The following is a 9,806-nucleotide window of genomic DNA, read 5'->3' as shown; positions in this document are numbered from 1 at the left end:
GAGATCAGATGCCCTCTTCTGGTGTGTCTAAGGAGAGCAACAGTGTACTCGTATACATAAAAATAAAATAAATAAGTCAAAAATATTTAAAGGGAGGGTATAGGGGACTTTTCAGGATAGCATTTGAAATGTAAATGAAGAAAATATCTAATAAAAAATAGAAAAAATATTTTAAAAACCCAGCCAGCTAAGATCTTCACAGGACTGTGTTGACCTTACAGATCACTTTGAGTAGTAGTAACTAAGTCTTTGAATCTTTGAAAATGGTTATCTTACTATGCATTTGCGTCTTCTTTACTTTCCTTCTATTTTGTTTTTATAGTTTTTAGGACAGATGTGTCATACCATTTTGGTTCAATTTTTTTTCCATTTTATACTTTGTGTGTGTGTGAAATAAGGTCTCATGTAACCAGGTCTGGCCTTATATGCTGTAGCTGCATAGCTAAGGATGAGCTTAAACCCCAGAACCTCCTGGCTTGTGCCTCAAAGTGCTAGGATTTACTTTTGGCTGCGGTCACATGTGGTATAACTTTTCTTTTTTAAAAAAAATAATTATGCCAATCATGGTTGTGCACACTCAACTTAAAATTTTCTTTCTTTTTTTCAGTTTCTCTCTCTCTCTCTCTCTCTCTCTCTCTCTCTCTCTCTCTCTTTCTCTCTCTTTCTTTCTTTTCTTTAAGACAGGGTTTCTCTGTATAGCCGTGGCTGTCTTAGAACTCTCTCTGTAGACCATGCTGGCCTTGAACTCACAGAGATCCTCCTTCCTCTGCCTCCTGAGTGCTGGGGTTAAAGACCTGCACCATCATCTCTGGATCAGAATGGTCTTCATAATTTGATTTTGGAGCTTTCCTTGACACTACATGGTAATACAATTAATTTTTAAGAATTATCTTCTATCAACTTTTCAAATTTTGTTTATGAATTCTAATAGTTTCTTTGTGGTGTTCTGATTATTTTTATTATACAAGCTTATATTGTCTCTGACTAGGAGATATTGTACTTCTTTTTTGGGGGGTCTGGAAATTTTTATTTATTTTTCTGTGCTACTCTATAGGCTAAAGTAGAAACACATTCCTTGTTTGAGTTTTGCTTTTAAGGATGAAAGTGTTAGTCTTCCCCTACTAGGTATGATGTTAGATGTGTATTTTTCACAAATAGACCTTAGTACTGAGAAAATTTCCAATACTAGTTTGTCGAGTATTTTTGTTGTTGTTATTGTTGATGTTGTTAGAAAAGATGATTCACTTTGCCAAATTCTGGATCAGTTTGCCTTGGGAGGTAGAGATAGGAGGTTCCAGAGTTCAGGATCCACTTCAGCTACCTTTACGAACTGCATGTGTGTATGTGAGCACAAGTTTGCATGCAGAAGAAAACCTTGGGTGCTGCTCCTCACTTACCCCTTGTTATCTTGAATTTCTTTTTGGTTCAATGCTACATACCACAGGCCAACTACATATGACATTTCCAGGCAGTCTTCTCTCTTCTCTTCCCATCTTGCCATAGAAGCACTGAGACTACAGATGTGTGTTGCTGAACTTGGCTTTACATACATTCTGGGGATTTGAACCTAGGTCCTCATGCCTGGGTGGCAAGCATTTTACCTACTGAAGTGCCATCTCCCACCCCCAGTTTTCTTTGCAGATTTTATGCTTCTGTTGAGATGATCATTTATTTAGGCTCTTTATTATGCTGCTACATTGACTGATAGTCATATGTTGCTTCCATCCTTCATTCCTGTCATAAATTCTGGTGAGTTATGTTGCATATATACATATAATTTTGTGTGCATTTGTGACTATTCTTGAAGAATCTTTCATCATAGAAATGGAATTACTGTGTCAAATTTTAATAAGATAATGTCAAATTCGCCTATGAAATTGCTCTACCAAGATGGTGGAAAGTGTTTTCTGTGCCCCTGTCAACATTGTGCTTTATTTATCTTTCAAGTTTGCCAATGTGATGGATGAAACAGTATTGCTTTTTCTTTCTTTCCTTTTTTTGCTATAACTTGTTTTTCAGGAGTCCAAATGAATTTGGACATATTGTCACTCCTTTATAGTCCATTTGTATTTTTTCTTTGTAAACCAAATACATCTTTCCTTTTTTTCTCAAAGCATGGAGGAGGTGGTGGTGAATATATTCAGCCAAGTCAAAACTCTGTGTGTGTGTGTGTGTGTAACATACCAGGAAGTCTCTCAAGAGCATGTGATTTAGAAATCACAGGCTCTGATCAGTTGGTCTTTGGCTGTACAGTTTGGCAATAGCCATGGGAATACTGGCCTATGGAAGCTCCAGCCCAGGGATTTTTTTCCCTTTCATTCCTAGTATATACTGTTCCTTTATCGTCTACTTCTGCTGTACCCTGCCTAGGATACTCTCTTATCTGCATTGTGCAGAAACAGGCATGTCCTCTGCTTCTAGATTCAGGCTTACTTCATTAAAAAAGTTCATGAAGGGGTCATCGAATGAATACATGATTCAAATAGTGTTTCTCTCCCCCCTTCCTTCCTTCCATCCATGCTTCCTTTCAATCTCAGCCTGTAGCAGCATGGGTTTTCTCTGCCCCATCCCCCACCACCACTCTCCCGACTTCCTGAGTCACTCCATCTGCCTTGTCACAGCAACAGCACAGGTGCTCTCCCTTAAGTGAGGCTGTAGGATGGACCAGTTGCCATTTCCCAGGGACTGTTCTGCGGGGAAGAACTCCTAGAAGTAAGGCAGCTTTACCAATGTTCATGAGTCAAAGTTAAGTCCATCACTGTCCTGTTCTAGCTCTAAGAAAGCAGGACAAAAGAGCCAAACCAAGGGCACAGTGGACTTCTTCAAGGCCCAGCAGGGACTTGTGTGAAGTCAGAATTCCTCTCTCTACGCTTACTACGTAGCTCAGGCTGGCCTGCAACTCACTATGTAGAGCAAGCTGGCCTCGAACTCACAGGCATATGCCCATCTCTGCCTCCTGAGAGTGTTGGGGTTAAAGGCATGCACTGCAACAGACAGCTAAGAAACCTTTATAGAAGTTGGATAATGTCTCAGCATCTGGCCTTTTTTCCATCTGTTTGCACTGGGCAAAACTTCCACTTAATTTAACTAGGAGGGAGACTAAAGGGGGTGTTGACACCTTCCCCCACCTTTACTAGCTGAGCCAATGTGATACTCCCATTACTCTGGCTGACCTAATCTTTTACTCTGTTGAACTTCTATGAAAAATGAAGCACTGTAGCACATCGGTGTTCTCAGCTACTCCATAGGCTGAGGCAGGAGGTTGTGAGTTCCAGGCCAGTCTGGGTTATATAGAGAGACCATTCCTCTAAACTAGAAACGGAACCCTGGATGAAGTTGCCTACTATGTGCGTCTTTGAAAGAACTGTGCTATTTAGGGGTCTATTAGGGAAGGAATGGCTGTGAAGGACCACTGAGCACTTCTCTGCTTCGGGGAAAGGGGTGGGGGATGCCTCAGTGGGTCACTATGCAGCTCACAGGTCCCTGAGTCTCATCCCAGGGATAGGAGAGGAAAGCAGTCTACTAACTAGTAATAGCTAGTCCTTGACTCTAGCATTCCCATTAGGGTTTTGGCAAAGACCCTGGGCAGCCCAGGCACTGTAACCCTGATCTTGGGAATTGGGTGGCAACAGCATGCGCAGTGTAGCTGCAGCCCTTACACCTCAGCTTTTGCTCCATCCTTGGCTACTGGGGTGCTGAGGCAGCCGCTGCCACCACCGCCACAACCACTGCCGCTGCTGCTGTTGCTGCTGCTGCTCTGCCCTGCGCCGCTGTCACTTCCAGTTCCTACTTCTGCGATCCAGGTCCGGGTCATAGCTTCCCCTCTGCTGGCCCGGTCTCTCCGGGCTGCTCTCTCTCCCGGGTTCTGGCTCCAGGCAGCAGAGCTGGGTCTGGAAGAACCCCGGGTCCAGGCTCCCACTGGCCACCAGCTCCCCTGCTGTGGCCGTCCCGCCGGGGCACGCCTCCTGTAGCCCTTGATCTGTGCTCTAGAGAGAGAACTTGAGGGCAAGAACCTGACTTCCCTCTTTATTAAAATAAATACATAAATAAATACATAAATACATAAAATCCCTTGCCTGGGGAGCTTGGAGGCACAGAAAGGAGTTTGGAGACGGGCTCCCCCCTCCTCACGCGTCCAGGAGCAAAGTTGCAGCCGCCCCTCCCCGCCGGCCATACCAGCGGGCTCTCCAGTTTCGCCCTGGTGGCAGCCGCGCGGGGCAGGGTCCCAGCTCCATCTGGGGACAGCGCTTCCCGCAGCCTTGGCACGGGCTGGCGGCGCTCGGCAGCCCCGTGACTCTGAAGGGCGAGCCACTTCCGAGGAGGAGGCTGGAGGGAACGAGCAGCAGGAGGACAACCAAGCCAAGCCAGGTGACCTGCCTGGGGGGCAAGGGGTCAGGGGGAGGGGATCTACAAGGGCCTGATGTTGGGGGGCTGGTGGAGCCAGAGGAGGAGCCGCCCTTCTTCTAGGATTGACCGCCTAGGTCTGCAGCCCTAGCCGCCAGTCTGTTCTTTGCCAGGGCCTCTCCTTGGTGCCGTGTCTGCGTACCCAGAGCGGGGGCGGGGGCCAGGGCTAAGGGTGAGGACGCGCCAAACTTAAGGGCGGCTGTCCAGCTTCGGCCGCAAGGTTTATAGCAGACTGGATTCTGTCTTCTCCCCTTCCGCGAACCAGAACAAGAAGTCAACGGTACTGTTTCTGATATTAATTTGATGCTCTCCCAAGCTGGAGCAATCCTTGCATTGGGGAATGTTTGACACAAGTCTGTCATAGGTAGGAGTCCTTTTCGGATGGACTCTGCCTAGTATTCAGTGTAGCTGTAGTTGATTTAGAGTATTCATTTTCTATTCACTGAAGGACCCAACAGGTATTCCAGCTATTTCATTTCTTAGCTCTGGAGTAGAGAGCCCTCGAGTTTATCTCTGTCTCCTCAAATATCTTTCTTCTCAATATCTTATATTTTTAGTTTGGGTTTGTTATTGGTTTTGAATGTAGGAGTGACTCATATGCCCCCCTTCTTAATGTGTAGTGGGAGTAAAAATATACTCAAAGTATGTACTTTGCTCTGAAACTATTTTTTTTCACTAAAAGCTTCCCATAAACCAAAATGCCACACAGAACAGGATAAATTTGGGCAAATGTTTAAGTTTTTAAGGTATTGGTTTTAAAGATTAGATTCTAAAGTCCAGACTGCTTTTCCAATTTGTATTTGCCTGGAAAAATCCAGTTTGTCCTTGAACTTCCTATCTTAATTTTGACATTGACCATGGTAAAAGGATCTCTGATGACATCATTTGCTCCAGCCACAGTTCAGCGTTCCGCCACTGAGAGCACCTCTGTCCAAATCTGTAAGGCCTGGGCCTGCCCTTGGACTTGAGCAGATTTCTCTTAAGCAAAATATTGTGCTACATGCCAGGCAATGCTGCAGTCCCTTCTTACATAAGCACGCTCCAGGCCCATGTGGTGCAGGGTATGCTTGGAGCAGCAGTTAAAACAAGAGAGGGGCTGTTTCCACGCGAGTTGCTGAGGGATGGCTGAAGTTTTGAATACAGTAAATCAGCAGCTAGAAATCTCACCTTGTATGTCTTTAGTACTTACATTTACTTTTTCCTTAGTTCTCTTTTCCTTCTTTTCCTTCTTTTCCTTCCTTTCTTTCCTCCTTTCCCTCCTCCTCCTCCTCCTCTTTTGGAACGCTTTCCACTTATCTCAAATTCCACCTCACCATGCCCTTATAAAGGACATTGGAGAGCAGGCGTTTCTTCCAGTGATCAAAGAAATAGAGAAGTTTGCTTAAGCAGAATCGCTTCTAGTAGTAGAGCCAAAGAGCTAGCTGGGAGCTAACTCAGAGCTCTTGCTTGGGGCCTACCTAGGCTTGTTTGTGTTCTCTAAAAGGTGATACTTTGTACAAAAGTGTTTCATTAAAAACATTGTATGCATGGCCTGTGGCTCTGAACTACCTGGTCTTTGTCTTAGCTGTGGCTTTGGCCTTTTCTGCTCACATAGCCTCCACTCTGTAATTAGGGCTGAGGGCTGGGCTGGGAGCTTTTGTTCGCCCCCTCTGGTCCACCACTCTCCCCATCATCTTCAGGGATAGCAAGGCATGGCTAGGGGGAGCCACCAGGACCTAGAAATTTCCAAAACGTATTTGACACCATTCATAGAGTATTGCTTAAGTCTCTAGAAATTTATTCAGGGGACAAAATGAGAGGTCAATGTTTGGTTCATTTATAGCAATGTGCCCATCACTGTTCTTAGGGGCTCATTTGCAAAGGTGAAAACATAGTTGAATACCATTTCTCCAGCAACTTCCATGTTCTAGACCTTGGGATGAATGCTTTAAGTATATTATCTCATTTAATCCTCACGATAACCCCTTTAGGCAGGTGACATTGTACCCATTCCATAATGGTGGAAACTGAGGTTTAGGGAAGATCCATCCTCATGCTGTATCCTGGCAGTGCAAAGCAGACCTAGAATAGTCAGCTAAGACCTCATGCCCTGTCATGAACCAGGTTGCAGCCACCAGTGAGCCACTGATAACATAGAGGAACATTGGAATACTTGGTTTTCAGACATGACTACACATTAGAAATATTTGGGGCACTTTTGAAACCACAAGTATTAGAGTCTCATTAACCAGAGATCCTGACTGACTTGTTTTATAGAAGGCTTTTGCATTGGTATTTTTTAGATGTTTACACCAGTTTAGTAACATTAATTTCTAAAAATTGAAACTATCCTAAATATTTACCTTGACAAATCCCTGCAAACTGATACACCCATATACTTTCCATTTGGATTAAACAACAGGACATTATCAGTGCCATTGAGTGCCTTTTGTGCCTTCTCAGTCAGGATTGCTTGTGAAGGAGCACCTGACTCCTAAAAGAAGAGAGTGCTGTGGTGGGTTACCCGTTTAGGTATATGAGTTGGATAGTAAAGTGTGTGCTTGTTTTCATAAACTACCTTGCACTAAGCATAATATTTGAATAACTAGCATGTTGTCGGTATTACTGTTTTATTTATTTTTTTTTATTGCTGAACAGTATTCCATTGTATGGATATTCCAAATTTTGTCTTTTTCTATTTACTCATTGATGGACATTTAGAGTGTTTGCAGGGTTTTTTTTTTATGTGTGTGTGTATGTGTGTGTGTGTGTTGTTGTTGTTGTTTCAATGAACAATGTTGCTATGAATATCTTTGTGGGTATCTCCTGAAGAACATTTCTGTTGAACTTATGTATAGCAATAAAGTTGTCACTAGGTCATAGGTTATGTATATACTCTGCTTTAGGAAGTACCTCCAGAAAGGTCACTAAAGGGACAAAACACTAAGTGTATGCACTTTGAAAACTATGCAAGTGATTCTGGCTTGCATCTAGGGTTGAGAAGCACTTTTCTAGTTTATTCACATTTTAGCAATCTAGCCACGTCAAGCATTTGCTGAGACCATAAGAAAAGACATACTAAACAGTGTAGTGGCACAAGCCTGTAATCCCAGCACTTGGGAGGCTGGAGCACAAGGATTGTTGGGTTGGAGGGAAGCCTGAGGTACATCAAGTTTCAGGCAAGCCTGGACTATAGAGAGGGAGAAGCAGACGGAAGGAGAGGGAGCTGCTGGGTTAAGTCATTTATATCCTTTACACAGATTCTTTTAGAATTTTTACTTTATTATTATTGTAATTTTTACTGTGCGTACATGCATGTATACATGCACAGATGCGGTAGCATATGTGTGGAGGTACGGGGACAACTGCCAGGACTCACTGTGGTCATGTTTTAGTATATCTGTAGGCTTGTCTTAGAAGTCCTTAAAGGCAGAGACCAAAGATTCTTCATCCTTATAACTCAGGTCTGCTTTGCACTGCTCATAGCAGGTGCTCACTAAGAGTCACTAAATAAGTGCTTGGCAGAAAGGCTGAATATTCAGAGACTTTAGGTAAGGAGGTGATCCAGTCTTACACTGAGACTTACATGCTTTGATCTTAGGACATTGCCTCTGCTCCCACTCAGAGATAAGTTACTTCTATTTATCTAAGCATGTGAGCATTAAGGGTAACCTGGCACCTGGCTGATCACCCCACACTGATTAGAAGGAGTCGATGAGGTGTAATGAGGGAATGTTTATGGAGGCACTTTGCAAACTGGGACACAGTGCCTGAATAGAATAGAAATCTGGGATAAAGGGAAAAGAGGGGCTACTGCAGATTCGACATGATGCACATGGCATGATGTGTGTGTGTGTGTGTGTGTGTGTGTGTGTGTGTGTGTGTAGCACAGTAGGTAAAAGCTTCAGCTTGACTTTGAACTTGGTTTGGCCTGGGTTGGATACTAATTATGTAGAGCCAGTCTTGAAGGTGGTAATGATATATAGGACCCCTAGTGTTAGTGTCAAACAGCAATAAAAGTGCAGTTTGCATAGTACCTGGCACCAAGTGTACAGTCAGTGAATGCTAGATGCTTTCCTCTGCCATATCTCTTCTCTCCTCTCCTCTCTCCTCTCTCCTCTCCTCTTCTCTCTTCTCCTCTTCTCCTCTCCCCTCTCCTCTCTGCCCCCTCTCCTATGTTTTCTCTTCTTTTCTTTCTTTCTAGTGGGGTCTACCATAAGACAGATTGCCCTCAAACTCTTTGCATAGTAGAGGGCGATCTTGAACTTCTGATCCTCCTGCCTCTATCTCCCGAGGGCTGGGATTACAGGTACAGGCCACCAGGCCTGCTTTATGTAAGTCTGGGGATTGTGCCCAGGGCTTTGTGCATTCAAGGAAAGTACTCTACAAAATGAGTTTTTACCCCAGCCCTGAAAGCTCTTTTCTAAATGGAAACTTTGATGTCTTCTAGTAGACTTATTGATAAATGGATCTGCATTGTAAAAACAGCAGCTCCCTTGGTTTAGTTATGTTGAGGTAATCCTATTTGATAAGTGAGCCAGATGATCTCTTGAAATCTTAACATTTTAACAAATTAGATGTAGAGCAAGGATAAACTGTGTAGGCTCTCCCCGTGTTCTGTGTGTTTTGTACTAGCTGGAAAGTTAGGCATGGATGAAATTGGAAAACAAACACATCCAGCCATCTTATGTCTTACCTCCATGTTCTATTTGGTAGAGACTGCCTGGTTTGGGAAAATTGTCTAGATGTTAAAGCCAAAGGCAAAAGCCTCCATAATTTGCAATACTTAACACACGCCTGTTTTAGAAAGCAAAACAAAGTCGAATGTTTCTGGGCTTTTAGATGAAGAGTGGTGGCAGAGTTGGCTTGGCTTCCGTGATTAACTGCAAAGATGAGCCCATTCAGCATTGTGAGTGCTTTTCCTAATTGAAGAGCCAGCCTTTCCCCCCTGAAATTGAAATTCTCATCAAAGTCAGTCACTGCATTTTAGAATAAGTTGCAATGTGTTTAAAATAATTTAAATAACATATTTGCTTTGGGAGACTACAGACAGTTCATATTTTATTGATACTGTGGGTCATTGTAACCCATGGAACACAGATTGGAATTCTTAACTGTAGTTTCAGACAATCATACAAGCTTTAAAAATGACTTGCAACAGTTCTCACTCTTTCTTTACACAGTAGTTTCATTTATATGTGTGTGTGTGTGTGTGTGTGTGTGACTAAAAGGGGCTTCACTCGGTTCTAGAACTGAGTAATTGTGTAAATCAGGCTTGCCTCAAACTCATAGAAATCTCCTTGCCTGGGCTGGAGAGATGGCTCAGCAGTTAAGAGCGAAGACTGCTCTTCTGAAGGTCATGAGTTCAAATCCCAGTAACCATATGGTGGCTTACAACTATCTGTAATGAGATCTGATGCCCT

General features: G+C 43.5%; 1 protein-coding gene across 5 annotated transcripts in view; it reads left to right on the top strand.

Moving 5' to 3' along the window:
- Window positions 1-9,806, top strand: part of Arhgef6 (Rac/Cdc42 guanine nucleotide exchange factor 6) — a 106,898-nt gene that overhangs the window by 8,217 nt on the left and 88,875 nt on the right. Inside the window, exon 1 of one of the 5 annotated variants that reach the window (XM_029473345.1) lies at window positions 3,851-4,368. The exons of 3 other annotated variants lie outside the window; for them this stretch is intronic. The gene's annotated coding sequence lies outside the window, so the exon portion shown is untranslated. Of the gene's footprint in view, window positions 1-3,850; window positions 4,369-4,608; window positions 4,685-9,806 lie in introns of those variants that run through there. One more of the 5 variants, XM_029473346.1, reaches the window with a different exon arrangement.

The sequence above is a fragment of the Mus caroli genome, chromosome X, assembly GCF_900094665.2.
Source record: "Mus caroli chromosome X, CAROLI_EIJ_v1.1, whole genome shotgun sequence".
NCBI lineage: Eukaryota > Metazoa > Chordata > Mammalia > Rodentia > Muridae > Mus > Mus caroli.
Note: the sequence above shows the minus strand (reverse complement) of the source record. Positions and strands in the feature narration are given on the sequence as shown.